We start from the raw sequence: 14,122 nt of genomic DNA on the forward strand, positions 1-14,122 counted from the left end.
GCCTCTGCTCCTGAACCCCTGACATCTTCAATCATTTGTTCATTTATTTGTTAAAAAACAACAACAAGGAATGGAGCAGGAAGGAGTTATCCAAGATGATCGTGGCCTTGGAGGGAAAGCAGATGGAGGGAGAGCTTTGAATCAACTAATTTGAGAATGCTGGTGGGAACTTCTTCACATCATGTTTACTCCGTTGCTGAAATTTGCAGGCAGCCGATGCTACAAGGACAAGTAGCCTGCAGGGCTGGGAAGCAGATTACACCAATTGTTGGAGGAGAACAACAGGATCTCTTACTATCACTCAACATAGCAATATAGAGTTTCCAGGAACAGAGGCACTCTACCTCTGAAGCCCACAGCTAGAGGAGAAGCAGCAGGAGTGGGCTACTGCTATGGGTTTGGACTAGATGGGCTTTTCCTCTGATCCAGCAAAGCCACTTCCGCCTACAAAGGAGGTGGAGTTGCGGGCGACTGAGGGAATCCCCGGCCGCGTCAGCCCCTGAACAGCCAATCGGCTGGCTCAGGGGGCGTGACCAGCCCTATTTATCGCCGCCTACCTCGTAGCAAATCGTCACAACTTTCTGGGTATTGGCGGTTAGGCATTGGTATTGGTATTGGTATTGTTCTGTAGATGGAAGAGGGGAGGAAGCGCCATCACCTGCCCCGCATATTGAAGGGTAGTCCGATAAAGGATTCCGGGGTGCCCTGTCCGAAGCCTAAGGAGGTTAGGGCCCAAGGCACGCCCCCAAGCGGTGACCTTGGGAGTTCCTAGTTGATGTGCATCAGCAGGACTCCCCCTACTGGTGGTTAACCCTTCCTAGTCTTCAAGCAGATGGGCTGAAGCCGGATAGTCGGTTAGGACCAATGCCTAAGCCAATACCACTCATCACCTGTAATCAATAAAGTTGTGGCCATATTTAGCCCATTAACCTTAAATAATTGTGTCATGTGTCTTTATTTCCACTTGGGGGGGCGGGAACGCGTCACGCAATAGGGCTCTTTTTTATTTTTTTATGCACCCACAGACCCCAAACGGCTCTCCACAGGAACACAGTGGTGCATCTCATGTATGGGGTGGGATTCCAACACTCCCCCCACCCCCACCCCCAGCAAAGCAAAGATAAGGGAAGCATTTCCAGCATTTAAAAGAGCCCTCAGCACAATGCTTTTAGGACAGCAGCCCTGCCTGGAGAGCGAAGGGGGCTGCTAGGAAGGTCGTCAAAGCATCAAGGCATAGATGAGCGAAAGAATGCAATGAAAACTCTCTTGGAGCCAGAGTGACCTACTCAGTCATGAAGTGCACTGTTTGATGTTGGGTCCAGTCACTGTCATCCTAGCCTGCCTAACAGGTTTGTTGTGAGGGGAAAAATGGGGGGAAAGGCAAGCCATCAATGCCACCTTGAACTGCTTTGATGAAAAGTGGGCTATGAATGTAATAAAAAGCATCCCAAAATAATGATCATGGAAGGTACCCTGGGGGTCATCTAGTCCAACCCCCTGCAATGCAGGAATATGCAGCTGTACCTTATGGGAATCGGGCCTGCAACCTTGGTGCTATCTGCAGCTCCCTCTAACCAGCTGAGCTGCAATGAGATTTGAGGGAGAATGGGAAGGCGGGGAAAGGGAGGGGTGGGAAGAGAAGTTAAGCTGTTCAGGAAGGGGTTAAATTCCACGGGGATGCTGGCCGTGTGGGGGACCCCAAGCCCTCGCCCCAGAAGATTAAAAAAAAGAAGCAGAATAAATCCTACTTACAGATTCACGATGATGGCCATCTCTTCAGGTGAAATCCCCTCCTGTTTAAACTCAACTGCTTTAAAATGCTCACACAACACTAACTCTGAACCTTGCCTCTAACCCTATTGCTACTCCTCTCTGTCTAAAATATACAGGAAAATATGTGCACAAAATATACAAATGAAAATGAAATGATAAAGTGAAAGCAAAGCAAAGCAAAGCAAAGTCTACACCTATCTCCCCTGTTGGTCCCTCGCTTGCTTCCTTGCTTCTCCATCCCAGTTCTGTCTCAGCCAACAACTCCAAACTATCCCACGAGGGGGATGTGTAGTTTCTGTCTTTTCTACAAGCAGCACGAGATGTCACAAAGATGGGCAGGACACTGTTTCCTTGACAACCCATCCAGCTTGACCCTGAACTAATCTCCCCCCTCTTTCGTTGCCATGTTTTCTCCCTAACCTTGGGACACCTGCTGTTTGCAGCTTTACGAATCACTTTTTATCACAAACAGGTTCATACATTTTCTGACAACGTTTCTCAAGAGAGGCCACCCAAGCAATTCACCACCCACAATTTGCGGACACCGCTATGCCATCATATTGGCATCAGGTGTTTTCCAGGCCAGTGAATGTCAGCAACCCCTTCTTCTAAAGCTGCTTTCCCAGTTTCATCCAAAATAGAAAGAAATGCCATTTGGTAGCCCATTGAGAAGCTTTGGGAAGTAATGGAATACATTTCTGAAAGTTATTTATGGATGCACAAGGTCACCACATCTTTGCCTAAGGTGAATGGAAAGGAACATTTCCCCAGGCGGCACACCACTGTCCCCGAATCTCGTCCGCTGCTTGGTCATTTCAACAGATTGTGTGTCTTAGTAAGATTTTGTACAATTCAGAAAGCTTTCCCTTGCCTACAAATGAAGTGCATGATTTTTCAAAAACTTATTAATGCCCCGTGCTTTTACTTCTGGTGTGGTAAAAAATTGCAGAATCTGGCTATCATTTAAAGCAGTGTAAGACGCTGGTTTACGTTTCCCCTCACATTTGGTGACTAGGTAGGGATATGCAGTTTTGTGTTTTGTTTTTTGAAGAGTTCCTTTTTTAAAAAAGAATGATATTTATTAAAAGTTTAGAGATTACAGAAAAGAGAAAAAGAAAACAACCAGCAAAAAATTTAACAACATATACATTACAATATATAAAAAATAGATAGAAAAAAATAAAAAAAAGAAAGAAAAATACAGCAATAACAATAAAAAAGGAAAAAAATAGAACACACATCCAATATTCCATCTCTTTGTCTTTCATTTACTTGTTTCATCGACCTCCTCACACCTCCCTTTTTGTATTCTAGTTTAATTATTTGTTTCAGCAAATTCTTTTCATCTTTCTCAATTTTTATTGGATAATTTATCTTAACAGTCTAACCTATCAATTAACTCAGCAAATCCTTTTCATCTTTCACAATATTCTGTCATTCAATTTACCTTAATTTATTTTAACCTTATCTTACGATAAAATACCTTAAATCCTAAAACTTAATACTTATTTATACATAACTCCTAATATCATTGTAGCACCCTGCTTGTGGTTAACGCTTAGCTGGAATGAAATATTCAACGCAGCAATAGAGAAATTAAAATAATAATTTATTTGTCAGACAAATAAATGAGAGGCACAGTGGTATATGGTTACCAAGCTCTGGCCTGGGCTCCTGCCATTATGGCCAGCACTTATATTCCCTCAGCCCAGCCTCCTTGCTCCTCCTTTGGCTGCCTCTGTCCAATCAGCCTGGTTGAAATTCCCATTGGCTGTTTGCTAGAACCAATCCTAAAAGATACACCCATTTCCTATTGCTATTTATGGGAAACAAAAAGCTATATATTCTTCTATCTATAAATGACAAATAAGTAGTCATATATCTTACATTTGTCTCAACAAGGAACCTTAATTACCAGCTCACCTCTTGCCCTCCTTGCCCTATTGCCCTCCAAAACAGATGGTTAATAGTTTTAAATTTTTATCTTAAACAGATGTCAGAGATCTTGGGTTCACATTCTCATGCATCATCAATGAAAGATCTCCTTTTTGGAGGTCTTTAAACAAAGGCCTGACAACCATATGTCAGGAGTGCTCGATGGCGTTTCCTGTCTGGCAGGGGGCTGGGCTCGTTTGCCCCTCTGGTCTCCTACAGCAATATGACTCTATGAAATAAGAATTTAACATTTCTTTCTTTCTAAATCCTTTGCATAATTACATTTAAACCAATATATTTCATACATTATCATAGATAGCTTTTTAGAAGAATAAACCTTCTCTTCTTCTGTTTACACTCCCCTTCTCCAGCCAGCTGCTTTTTCCATTTGCTCTCGCCCTTTAACCTTAGGAAAATATGGCTCAAGTTTAATGGGAGGCACATGGTTTTATTTTACTATTTACCAACTCTTAATTATGTTTTTTCTCAGCTTTTTTATATTCTGTAATATGTAGGGTCAGTGTAACCTTTGCTCTCAGCCTGTAATTCCCTTTTTACGACTTTGAGGATTGTTTTCTGCTATAAATCAGGGGGCCCCCTTGTCCAGGAGGATAAACATCTTGCCAAAGTACTTAGGCAGCTGGTCTTCTGCCTGGCATAAAACATTTGAAAATCTTTAAGCTCATTTTAAAATACAGACCCTGATCAAAATATAAGCCTTGATAAAAATGCAGGCTATGATTAGATGCCTCATCATTTCTACTAAAGCCAAATGATTTTATTCCACCATTTTTCCTAATTCCCAAAATAAATCTTACCCTAATTCACAAAATAAATTTTTAAGGCTTTCTTCCAATCTCATATATTAGTTTCACCTTTTAAGTTGAATTACTTGAATAAATGAACTTTTCCACGATATTCTAATTTTCTGAGTTTCCCCTATACACTAAGTAGAAGAGAAGCATTGCCACCCGACCCCACCCTCCACCTCTTTCCCCCTCTGTTCTTCCTAACCCAACACTGCATGCAGCACTAATGTCTCACAACAAATGAAACTGATCTGTAGAAAACACAACTTGAAAAAAGAGACAAGGAACGGTTTTTTTGTAAACTAAGAAATCTTCTGTCAGAGCTGCCCAAGGTCCCAGCTCACAGAGGACCAACGCCAGTTCTTGTTATATACAAAAGTCTTTATTAAGGTTCAGTTTCGATTCCAAAGCCGCGGCGCGCAGCTCTACGTCTCAACCCTAGACCGCTGACCTCCTTCCGATTACGCGGGCTCTTCCAGTCCAACACTGAGCGTACCTTGGCGCTGTCCATGGCGAGCCCCTTGTCGGACAACTTGTAGCCCAGGAATCCACCTCTGTCATGTTGAACTGGCACTTCTCCAGTTTGGCGTAAAGTCTGTGCTCCCGTAGTCTCTGCAGGACTTCCTTGACGTCCCGCTCGTGAGCCTCCTGCGAATCTGAGAATATCAGGATGTCGTCCAGGAAGCAGACACACTTCTTGTAGAGGAGTCCCGCTAACACGTGATGCATGAAAGCTTAGAAACAGTGGGAGCCATTTTGTAATCCAAACGGCATAACTCTGTATTCATAGGTGCCCAGGGGTGTGAACATGGCCGTCTTCCACTCGTCGCCCTCCCGTATGCGAATAAGGTTGTACGCCCCTCGCAGATCCAACTTGGTGAAAACGCGTCCTTTTCTCACCGTCGCGAGCAGGTCGTCGATTTTGGGCATGGGGAAGGCCGTGGGCTTGGTTTTCGAATTTAAAATTCTATAATCAACCACAAGCCTTTTTGGGGGCGTGTTTTTTTTCTTCACGAAAAACACGGGGCTGCCCCCCACTGCTTTGGACTCCCGGATGAAACCGCGCTTCAAATTGTGATCTATGAACTCCCTGAGTTCTTGCAGTTCGTCTTCAGACATGGAATACAGTTTCCCGGTCGGCAGCATCGCCCCCGGCAGGAGGTCAATCTTGCAGTCATAGGACCTGTGGGGAGGCAGCTTTTTTGAAAACCTCCAAAAATGCTGCGTACTTGTGGGGCACTGCTTGCAGCGTGCCTAATCGTACCTGCGGGTCATCCTCTTCCCCCTCCGGGCTAGGCAGAATGCAGTGTTCTGCGCAGTAGGAGGAGCCGAAAGTTAGTTGGCGCTGGTACCATGCCAATGCCGGGCTGTGCCTGTGGAGCCAACTCATGACCAATACTACAGGCGTATCCGACAGCTGGGTGACATTGAAGCTGATGACTTCCCGGTGATTTCCAATTTGCATCACCATCGGCGGCGTTTGCTTGACCACCTGCCCCCCCAGCAATTCTCTTCCATCGACCGTGACAACTTTCAGGGGCATCGTGGCTGGCAGGAGCGCTATGCTATGTTGCTTGATGAAATCCAGGCCTATAAAGTCTGCATTACTACCAGAGTCAATGGTAATGGGCACTTCCATAGTAAGTCCATCGGGTAGCTGGAGCGATGCAGTGAGTTGCACCACTGGTTTGGGCGGGAGTGGGTCTGTGGGCTGCAAAATTTCTGGGGACTGCTTCACTGACTCGTCTGGCTGGGCCCCAGTGCCTCTGCTTCCAGCCAGACTCCGTCGTTTCCCTGCTGTGGTTCTCTCTACTGAGTTGCTTCTGTTACTGTTGCGGAGGCTGCAGTGTGCTTGTGGAGCCTCTGGGGACACTCTTTCGCCATGTGCTGAGCACTGTCGCAGATGTAACACTTCCTGTTTCCTCTAGGAGGCTTCGCTTTGACTGCTCCCGGTGTTAGGGCTCTGGTTGCTGACTGAGCCCTGGCGCCTCCTATCTCCATCAGTTCCTCTCCCCCTCCCAGCGGAGGCGTGGATTGAGCGCGCGCTGCGTCCCTGGGAAAGAAGGGAGGTGCTCTCGCCGGCGTGCGTCCCCAACGCCCTTCGTCTTTGCTCCATGGACGTTCTTCCAGACGCACCCCAACCGTCAGCGCCCTCTGGACAACTTCCTGAGTGCTCTGGGGTCGTTCCCCCCTTGCAATTTCGTCTTTCACAGCTCCATTCAACCCTTCCCAGAAAAGGTCTCTGACTAAATATGGTCTAGGTTGAGACTTTCCTTGTTAGGCCGAATTGCTGTCATTAAGATGAATGTATTGCCTAGAATGCTATTCTTATTTCAGACGTTACAGATTTTGGACAAGATGGACTGCTTCAAGAAGTGGCAGAAAGACATATCTAAATTTGTCTGGCAGGGCAAAAAGCCCAGAATAAAATTTAAGATTTTAACTGATGCAAAAGATAGAGGGGGCTTTGCCCTGCCGGACTTAAGACTCTATTATGAATCAGCAGCTTTTTGCTGGTTGAAACACTGGTTACTTCTTGATGACACAGACATTTTGGATTTGGAGGGGTATGATAATAACTTTGGTTGGCATGCATATTTATGGTACGACAAGGCAAAGGTGTACAAAAGTTTTAAAAACCATATTGTCAGGAAAGCATTATATAATGTTTGGACTTGATATAAAGATTTGTTGGAAAGTAAAACTCCCAGGTGGTTGTCACCAATGGAAGCTAAGGCGGTGAAAAAACTTAATATGGACTCTAATTGGCCAAAATATTGTGAAATCCTAGAACAAGATGGTGAGAAGCTTAAACTTCAGAGTTATGAGAAACTAAAGTTCAAAGTTCGAGATTGGTTACATTATCATCAGATAAATGAGACTTTTAAGCAGGACAGGAAAATAGGATTTCAGAAGGAGAGGTCAAAATTAGAAACAGAACTGTTAGAACCCAATACTAAGAATTTGTCAAGAATGTATAACTTGCTGTTGAAATGGAATACACAGGATGAAACAGTGAAATCAGCTATGATTAAATGGGCACAAGATATCAGTCATGATATTTTGTTTGCTGTCTGGGAACAGTTATGGACCACTGGTGTAAAATTTACGGCATGTAATGCCTTAAAAGAAAACATAATGAAAATGATTTACAGGTGGTACATGACCCCAGTCAAGCTTGCAAAAAATTACCATTTGCCCAATAATAAATGCTGGAAATGTTATGAGACTGAAGGTACTTTCTACCACCTTTGGTGGACCTGCCCAAAGATTAAAGCCTTTTGGGAAATGATCTATAATGAAATTAAGAAGGTCCTTAAGTGGACTTTTCCTAAGAAACCTGAGGCTTTTCTCCTGGGCATGGTTGGCCAATTGGTGCCAAAGAAGGATAGGACATTCTTTATGTACGCTACCACAGCAGCAATAATTCTTCTGGCAAAGTATTGGAAGATGCAAGAACTACCTACTCTGGAAGAATGGCAGACAAAGGTGACAGACTTCATGGGACTGGCAGAGATGACCGGCAGAATCCGAGACCAGGGGAAAGAGACAGTGGAAGAGGACTGGAAGAAATTTAAAATATATCTTTAAAACTGTTGTAAAATTGAGGAGTGTTAAGATGTCAAGGGGTAAGAAGTAGAGAATTACAGCTGTAACTAATAAGTTTAAGGAAATTTAATGAAAGGGAACTAATAGATAAATTGACTAAAGGGTTGCTAAAGAATTGCAGAATAAGGATGCAGCGAAAGGGAGGTATGGGGAAGTCGGAGGAAAGAAGGGGTATGAAATTAAGGTTATGAAATTATATATGTTTAATGTTTTGTATGTTTTTGTTTTGTGCTGTGTTTGTTTTTTTATTATGTGTTTGAAAAATGAATAAAAATTATTTTTTTAAAAAAAGAAAAGGTCTCTGACTGCAGCTGAATCTTTCTCCCATCCCAGCGCATTGACCAATGCAAAAAAGCGGGAATGATACTGCCTTACAGTGGCTCTCCCTTGTTTCAGTCCATGTACCTCTTTTCTGGCGATATCTACGTCTATTGTTGATAAAAAACACGCATCCATCGCTTTAATGAAGGCATCCGCACTTTGGAGCGCGGGATCCTTATCTCTCCACAGATTGCGCAGCCACGCTTTAGCTTCTCCATGGAGATGAGTTAATATAAAGCCCACTTTCTCCTGCTCATCTCTAAAGTCTTTCTCCAGCAACTGCAGCGCAAACACCACGTCTGCTCGGAAGTTAGGGTACTGCTGCAGACTCCCATCGAAATGAGACACCAGGCTGCCTCCTCTCTTTCCCAGCCCAATCCCCTCTGGTTTGGGTCCCGGTAGCCCCTGCTTAGTCAGCATTTCCAACCTGGCTTGCAGATCCCTGCAGGTAGCAGCAGTATCTTCTTCCCTCTTCCTGGATGCTAGTATCTCCGCGTTAAGTTGTGTCACTGCATTTTGCAGGGCTACCATTCGTTCTTCGGTAGTCATCCTGTCCTGCTTTTGTGAGCTCGCGAAGCACCAATCTTCGCCCCTCGCTGCGTCCACTCACGTTGCGAGGTGTATTGGAGACGGAGCTTACTGTCAGAGCTGCCTCCAGGTCCCAGCTCACAGAGGACCAACGCTAGGCGGTTGTAATGTACAAAAGTCTTTATTGAAGTTCAGTTTCCATTTACAAGCCGCAGCGTGCAGCTCTACGTCTAGAACCTAGACCGGCGAAGCTCCGTCTGAGTCTCCGCCCCCTGTACACCAGTTTAAGACTCTAGCCTTACTCCACCTCTTCCGTTGTTCTTTCCTCCTCTGGGTCCTTCTGCCCCCCGGGGTCTCCTCCTTTCTGGACTCTTCTGACGCTGACCCCCCTGACTCTTGTCCCTCCTTCCGGCGGGCTTTAGGACCTGGCTCCCTATCCAGGCTACCTGCTGTGCCGCTCGCCTGTACATTTGAACTTGGCGTGCGCGCCCAGCCTCCAACCTTCCTCTCGACCGTTTCCGCGCTCTCCGATGGAGGCGTGGTCAATCCTGACTCATCTCCTCTCGCTGGTGGTGAGCAGCCTGATCCCGATACCTGGGACTCCTCCCCCCCACTGCGCTCTGGTGGGGAAGCTGGTCCTGATTTCCAACTGCTGCTCTCTGAGTCCCCTCTGGCCCCTTCTTCCTGGCGTGTCCCCCTAGGCACCCCCCTTGCTCTGGCCATGGGCGCCCCCTTCTGTGAATCTTCCGATTCGCTGGAGAGACTCAGGGAATTCCTCGGACCACTGTCATCGCTTACGCTCCCCTCGGATTCCTCCCCCTCGCTCTCTATTTCCTCCCTCTCCTGTGCCTCTGCTCCTGAGCCCCTGACAGCCATGTATACAGAAAACACGAGAACTGGAATTTTGCTCTTGAATGGATTTTTGGATCGCCTGCATGCCAAGCACATACTTCTCCCACTGGGCCAGCACCCTTCCTCAGTGACTGAGCTCTCATTGCACACAGCCATCCAGCAAGCAAAAAAATGTTCTTGTTAGAAGGGCAGAGTGGGGAGCAAGAGATTCAGGGGCCGGTTTTAGACCCACAGTGCTCGGGTTTATGCTGCTGCCTGCTTGACATTGTGCCTCCTTTCCTCCTACCTTTTTTTCCTATGAAAGTTTCACAGTGTCGCTGCTTGGGATTCTGGATAATCTATGGTGTTTTTCTTTTCAGTTTTTTAAATTAATTTTCCAAAATTAATTTTCTTTCTAATCTAGCTTGAAACATCTTAATTCCTATCCTTACATATTTAAATCCTAAGCCTATCTTGTATTTGCAAGCTTTTCCAATTAGGTTATCTTGACATATTTAGCTAAATAATCTTTGAATTTTGTCCATTCTTCCTGGTACTCCTCCTCCTTCTGCTCGCGGACTCTTCCCGTCAGGTCGGCTAGCCCCGGGATGTGACTAGATGCTTGTAATGTATGCCAGGCAATCTGGCACAAGTGGGTAGGATTGCCATCCGCCCGGAATTGTCGGGATTTGGCCGTTGGAAACAAGTGTCCATGCGGGAAACGCTTGAATGTCCAGGAAAATCCAAACGTATAGCAATTCTACACATGGGGAGTAGGGACGCAAGCGCAAATCAGAATAAAGCAAAGGCTGGGAAAGTTCAAACAGAAACACACACACACTATTCCTCAAGATTTGTGTTTAAGACACAGGATCATAGAATTGTGGAGTTGGAAGGGACACCGAGGACCATCTAGTTCCCTTATTCCCAATCAGGGGTCCATGGCCCCATCCCTTACCTCCCTCCAAATAATTTTCCCTCATTTTGGCATGGCAATAGCATACATTTTATGGGCGGTCTTGTTGTTTTTAGTATACCTAAAATCCTTTGCTTATTACCCCACATTTTGTTCAAAAAATTGCTTTGCAGAGGTAACTACCATAGAGTTATCAAATTTTTCAAAAGTAGGGGGTCTGCGGATTGGCTTTTGCAAAATAAGGGGTCCTCACTAATCAGCCAATTAGGAACCACTGATCTAGTTCCATCCCCTACAATGCAGGAATAATGCAGTTGGCCTATACAGGGATCAAACTTATGACCTTGGCATTATCAGCACCCGGCTCTGTGTCAGCATCACCCTTGAGCCAGTACCACCAACTGGACTCATGCACTTCAGCCCCGACTGGGCTAGGTGAGCTGGGTAGCACTTCCAGAGACCACCTTCTGGACAGGAACAGGTCAAAGTGCTGTGGACTCACAGCTTAGTGTTGTGAGCACCGGATTCACTCCCACAAGAAGACAGTCGTCACACAGCAGAGTATAGCAGAGTCTAGCAGAGTATAAACAACTTGGAGAGCAGCTCTGTAGAATAACTTCTTTATTCTATCTACAACTATCATACAAACTATATACAGAGCTAAATGGGTTCTAAGCATAAATGAATGCTAAACTGCACTGAGTTTCTGCAGCTGCTCTTAGCAGCAACCTTATCTCTACACACGATCTGTAACACTCAGTCTCTCTCTCTCCGACACACTGACTGACTTGGTGCTGGAGTAGAATAAGTAGGGAGCAGAACACTGCTCCTCCTCTCTGGAGAGTCAGCAGAGATCATCAGGAGATTCTTGGATATGGGAGGGGTGAAATCTCCTCACTCTGAACATCTGAGTCACCTTCAGAGTTGTTGTTGTGGGAGCTGTAGTTCACCAAAGTAAATATTGAAAGGATCCTCTTTTCACATCAAGGACAGACCATGCCAAACATCTACCTTATGCACAAAATTGACTCCCCAAACTCTTCTTGTGTTTTAAGACGCTGGGATGTGGGGAGCCGGAAATTCCACTGGGCTGGCAGAAGCCCCTTTTGTGACTCAATCGAGCTCTGTCTTCAACCCCAATTTTAGTTTGGAAAACTCCTCCCTTTTCCTTTAACACACTCCCCTCCCCCCACTTTCCTGCATTCCACTCTTTTCCATATTGAAAGCAATTTCTAATGTCCACTGCCAGGACCAGCTGAGGATGTTTTTGCTTGAGGCAGAAACACCCTGAGCCTTGCCTCTGCTTCTCCTTTAGGAAAGGAGGCTGGAGAGGAGCAGGTTGTTTTGGCAAAACCCTCACAAGGGCCTGACCGTGGTCACAACAGTGGCATGGCTGCAAACATGGTGCTCTATGGACCTTGATCTGCCCCCCTTGAGCCAATGGCCTCGCAACGCCTCATGCGCAGGTTGGCCCTGCCAATTCCTAGGGTGCCCAGTTGGATTATTTCAGTGGGGAAGGGGGAAGTTCCCAATCCCGTTCCACTGCTCTCCGCCTGCTCCCCCCCCCCTCAAAGTGATCCATCTAGCCTCCACTCCATCCCACTTCAAATGAAAATAAGTAATAAAAGAGCTCCCATCCGGACTCTGCAGTCTCCATAGCTGCTGTCAGAGCTCCAGTCTCCTTTGGTCATTTTGGGGACTCCCTTGAGAAGAACAAGTGGACATCTAGGAGTTGCTGTTGGTGGTGGTGGCGGGAGCAGGGCTCAGCTCCTCCTGCTCTTAAGTGTGCTCTGCTCAGTTTTGCAGCCTTATCCCTTGGCACCAGGTGCACATATGCTCTCATAACCCCCTCAAGCCTATGGGGCCAAAATGGCGTCCGGCACTCTTCTTAGCTGCGTTACTGCTGTCCGTGCCGGTAAAAACCTCTTCCAGCCTCTTTGGCTCTCTTAGCAGAGTTTACACAGCGGGGAAAGCTGTTGCTTGTGTGGGTAATAACTCAGACTGCAACGCAGGCTTTTCTCTTATCTCCAATAGCCTTTAATGAGTAGAATAACAACATAAATCAGCCCGGTGAATTGGCCGGCATCCTCCTCGCTTTTCCGGCAAAAGCGAAAGAAAAAAGACACACAGAGAAACACTCCCCTCTGTGAACATGGCCATGCCTCAGAATGTGAGACGTCACTCAGAACTGTTTAACCCTGTAAGTTCTGATTCTCCTCACACCCCCTCTCGTCTCGCATCCTGAGGGAAACTGTGAGGACACATCTACAGACCTCTTTGAGTTCAACTCCTTTCCCATTGCCTCTTGCCCCTTCCTGGCTTCTGTCTCAGGCAACTGTTGAACCTCCTCAAAACTCTCAGGTTCGCACTGTGCGAAACCAACCCACGCGCTGGTGACCTGAAACCTCTCAGGTGGTACCCCCTTCATGGAGCGTGCAGAACATCTGAGGACTGTCTCAGGTGCTTCCTCTGACCCACTGGGGCCAGCAAGTGTTTCACTTGTGACAGAAGGCTCCCCCTCTGACTTAGTGCGTCTTCGGGCCTTCTGCACTTTGCTAACGGGAGACGAAGGCTCACTCTTGGGCTCTCTTTTTACAACCTGTGGAGATGCCCAATCCTGTTCTTGACCCTGGTCAGCGACCTGGTCCTCATCAACAGGTTCAGCTTCTAACTCTCCCTCCTCCTCAGAATCAGACAGACATTCTGAGAAAACGTCAGGATTTGCATGGATCCTTGACCAACCATTCTGCTCACAGAACTCAGCATTTCTGCTAACTAGAATCCTGGACTGATCACCATCTGGATATGCAAACTTCCACCCCTTTGTCCCAGGCTCGTACCCACAAAAGATCAAGAAAGAAAGAAAGAAAGAAAGAAACACATTTCCAACAGTGGTTAAATGTCTCTGTGACCCATCAGCAAAAATGACTGTTTTCCCAGTTGAAACAGCCCTGCAGTTCCACATTTCTCCACCAGGTGGCATCAGATGATGACTCGCTCCAGAGTCTATGACCCAACGCAGCACTCTCTCCTCACTGGAGTTGTCCCTTATCGTTGCCATAGAGGCAGCTAGGTGATAAGGACTGTCCTTCTCACTCTCTGTGTCACATCCTCCCTGCGCATTCCCACGCTGGCCTCCTTTCCTGGACTGGCTGCCATGGAAACCTGGCTGACTGCCATGGGAAGCGACCTTGGAGACATCCTGCCCGGCATCTCTGGCTCTCCGGGGGCAGGAACGACGCAGAAGGTCAACAGACTTGCAGATAAAGCAGCAACGAGTGGAAAAAGCCAGAACTGTGCCTTCCGCTGGCCTGGCCCCCCCTCTGCAACCGGATGGGCTCCCTGTGCCAGCTCGGCCCTCTCTTAGATGGCATTCCTGTTCGTCACACAAACGACCTGT

Source organism: Podarcis melisellensis (assembly GCF_964234715.1).
Source record: "Podarcis melisellensis genome assembly, chromosome: W".
Lineage (NCBI taxonomy): Eukaryota > Metazoa > Chordata > Lepidosauria > Squamata > Lacertidae > Podarcis > Podarcis melisellensis.